The sequence below is a fragment of the Rhipicephalus microplus genome, unplaced genomic scaffold (genome assembly GCF_043290135.1).
Source record: "Rhipicephalus microplus isolate Deutch F79 unplaced genomic scaffold, USDA_Rmic scaffold_121, whole genome shotgun sequence".
In the NCBI taxonomy this organism is placed as follows: domain Eukaryota; kingdom Metazoa; phylum Arthropoda; class Arachnida; order Ixodida; family Ixodidae; genus Rhipicephalus; species Rhipicephalus microplus.
The window spans coordinates 583,627-587,609 of record NW_027464693.1 but is presented as its reverse complement, the minus strand read 5'-3'; the positions used below and the strand labels follow the sequence as shown (position 1 = coordinate 587,609).

At 39.9% G+C, this 3,983-nt stretch overlaps 1 non-coding gene across 1 annotated transcript; it reads right to left on the bottom strand.

Annotated features, from left to right (window-relative positions):
- Positions 1 to 643: 643 nt before the first annotated feature.
- Positions 644 to 716, bottom strand: TRNAK-CUU (transfer RNA lysine (anticodon CUU)). Its single transcript has one exon. It is a non-coding gene; the product is annotated as a tRNA-Lys (tRNA).
- Between the last annotated feature and the right edge of the window lie 3,267 nt (positions 717 to 3,983).

Below are 3,983 nucleotides of genomic sequence, written 5' to 3'. Positions count from 1 at the left end.
TTCGTGCGTTCGTGTGTCCATCTGTCCATCCATCTTTCTGTGCGTCCGCCCATGCGTCCATCCACGTTTTCATACATCTGCCTGTCTGACTGACATGTATGTATGTATGTATGTATGTATGTATGTATGTATGTATGTATGTATGTATGTATGTATGTATGTATCTATGTATGTATGTATGTATGTATGTATGTATGTATGTATGTATGTATGTACGTACGTATGTATGTATGTATGTCCATACGTCCGTCCATTCATGTGTCTTTCCGTCCGTCCGTCCGTCAATCTATCTATCTATCTATCTGTCTGTATCTGTCTGTCTGTCTGTCTGTCTGTCACTCACACTAGCGCCTCTTGCTGAGTAAGCCATACAACTAGGTAGTTACTAACTGGTCACAGACATGCATGAACAGACCCATGGCTTTAGGAGCTTCACCCCTAAAACTATAAATATATATATATATATATATATATATATATATATATATAAATATATATATATATATATATATATATATATATATATATATATATATATATAATGAGATATAACAGACAGTAATGCCAAGGAATGTACAGGGGAAGTTATTAAAATCAATGGAATGTAAATAAGAAGAAAGAAAAGTGGATGAAAAAAATTACCAACTGTGAGCAGGAATCGAACCTACGACCTTCGAATTAAGCGTTCGATGCTCTAACCACTGAGCTATCACAGCGGCCCTCCCTCCATCCTCTTTTTTGGGTTTATCTGGGAATTTAGAAGTAGGAGCGACAGTCAGCGTCATCTATAAGCCAAACAACGAGTGTGAAAACACCCTTATGCGCATGTTTGGCGTCACGTAGCACGTGAACTTATTATGAGCGGGCAGCTGATTAATTGTCCCTCTTATACAACCTAAACACACCAAGTCTGCCAGTACGAGGCCCTCGTTCAATGAAATAAGGGAAAGAAGTGTATACCTAAGGGCTCGTTTTTCCGTGTTTTAACACAATATTAATGAGATATAACAGACAGTAATGCCAAGGAATGTACAGGGGAAGTTATTAAAATCAATGGAATGTAAATAAGAAGAAAGAAAAGTGGATGAAAAAATTACCAACTGTGAGCAGGAATCGAACCTACGTCCTTCAAATTACGCGTTCGATGCTCTAACCACTGAGCTATCACAGCGGCCCTCCCTCCATCCACTTTTTTGGGTTTATCTTTGAATTTAAAAGTAGGAGCGACAGTCAGCGCCATCTATAAGTCAAACAACGAGTGTGAAAACACTCTTATGCGCATGTTTGGCGTCACGTAGCACATGAACTTATTATGAGCGGGCAGCTGATTAATTGTCCCTCTTATACAACCTAAACACACCAAGTCTGCCAGTACGAGACCCTCGTTCAATGAAATAAGGAAAAGAAGTGTATACCTAAGGGCTCGTTTTTCCGTGTTTTAAAACAATAATAATGAGATATAACAGACAGTAATGCCAAGGAATGTACAGGGGAAGTTATTAAAATCAATGGAATGTAAATAAGAAGAAAGAAAAGTGGATGAAAAAATTACCAACTGTGAGCAGTAATCGAACCTACGACCTTCAAATTACGCGTTAGATGCTCTAACCACTCAGCTATCACAGCGGCCCTCCCTTCATCCACTTTTTTGGGTTTATCTGTGAATTTAGAAGTAGGAGTGACAGTCAGCGCCATCTATAAGCCAAACAACGAGTGTGAAAACACTCTTATGCGCATGTTTAGCGTCACGTAGCACGTGAACTTATTATGAGCGGGCAGCTGATTAATTGTCCCTCTTATACAACCTAAACACACCAAGTCTGCCAGTACGAGACCCTCGATCAATGAAATAAGGGAGAGAAGTGTATACCTAAGGGCTCGTTTTTTCGTGTTTTAACACAATATTAATGAGATATAACAGACAGTAATGCCAAGGAATGTACAGGGGAAGTTATTAAAATCAATGGAATGTAAATAAGAAGAAAGAAAAGTGGATGAAAAAATTACCAACTGTGAGCAGGAATCGAACCTACGACCTTCGAAATACGCGTTCATTGCTCTAACCACTGAGCTATCACAGCGGCCCTCCCTCCATCCACTTTTTTGGGTTTATCTGTGAATTTAGAAGTAGGAGCGACAGTCAGCGCCAACTATAAGCCAAACAACGAGTGTGAAAACACTCTTATGCGCATGTTTGGCGTCACGTAGCACGTGAACTTATTATGAGCGGGCAGCTGATTAATTGTCCCTCTTATACAACCTAAACACACCAGCTCTGCCAAGTCTGCCAGTATTATAGCGAAATATATAAATACTTTTCTTGAACAAAATAAAGTAATTCACAGCGCGCAACAGGGCTTCCGACGGGGATTATCTACCACCACACAATTATTAGCAACTGTTAACGAGTTCTCCAAAGTTCTGGACAAGTCTGGACAGGTTGATGTCATCTTTATGGACTTTTCCAAGGCCTTTGACAAGGTCCCGCATATCAAGCTAATAGATAAGATGAAGGTTATTGGCATTTCCCGGAAATAATTAACTGGGTCATAGCATACTTAACGAACAGAAAACAGTACGTAGATATAAACGGTTTCACCTCTGGTTATTTGGGGGTGTTATCTGGAGTCCCGCAAGGGTCAGTTCTCGGGTCTATACTATTTAATATTTATATTAACGATTTAGTTCAAGCCATCCGACCTGGCGTGTCTGTTAAGTTATTTGCAGACGATTGCATAATTTTTAATACCATAAATTCTATCTCTGACCAGCATGACTTGTGTGAGAACTTAATCTACATAAAAGAATGGTGCAAAAAGTGGGAAATGGTAATTAATTTTGAGAAAACTGCATATTTATGTCTGAGTAACAAAATCCGAAAACTGGAGTTTACTTATAATGTAGGTGGATACGCTATCAGGCAAGTAGAAGAATTCAAGTACTTGGGCGTAACGATTACATCGAAGCTTAGCTGGACAGCACATATTGATGATATATGTTCTGCTGCCAGGAGAAAATTAGGCTTTCTAAAATATAAATTGGGTCGTTCTTCTAGTTCACTAAAACTTAGAGCCTATAAAGTCATAGTTCGTCCCTCTCTTGAATATGCCAGCATTGTGTGGGACCCCCACACAGCTGGTAATATACAGAAAATAGAAAAAATACAACGATTAGCTGCTCGATTTATATACAACCGGTATAGATGTCGCGAGTCGCCGTCAGCCCTGTTGCAGGATGCGAACCTCCAGCTTTTGGCCGATCGAAGGAAAACTGCACGGCTTAACTTTTTCCGCCTTTTATACTTTTCCAGATCAGGATTGCATGCACCAGATTACATAACACAGGACACAACCAGGTCTTCACGTCATAAACATAGTCGTAGCATTACGCCTATATTTGCACGCACTAACATTTACAAGTATTCATTTTTCCCGAGAACTGTCTCTGATTGGAATGCTCTGCCCCATGATTCCCCTATGCTCAACACGCCGAGATGAAACCATACCCTTTTCTTGTTGCTTAAGTCTGCTTCTTTGCCTGTATTTGTCCCTTGTTTTTCACGAATTTTTAATGTACATGAATTTTGTTCTGCAGTGAATGTATACTGCAGCGGAAGTGTATGTATGTAGAAGAATTTTGAACTGTATTGCCCTCTCCTGCATGGACCATACTTGGTCCGCAGTATGTGATAAATAAATAAAATAAATAAGTACGAGACCCTCGTTCAACGAGCCCTTAGGTATACACTTCTTTCCCTTATTTCATTGAACGAGGGTCTCGTACTGGCAGACTTGGTGTGTTTAGGTTGTATAAGAGGGACAAATAATCAGCTGCCCGCTCATAATAAGTTCACGTGCTACGTGACGCCAAACATGCGCATAAGAGTGTTTTCACACTCCTTGTTTGGATTATAGATGGCGCTGACTGTCGCTCCTACTTCTAAATTCACAGATAAACCCAAAAAAGTGGATGGAGGGAGGGCC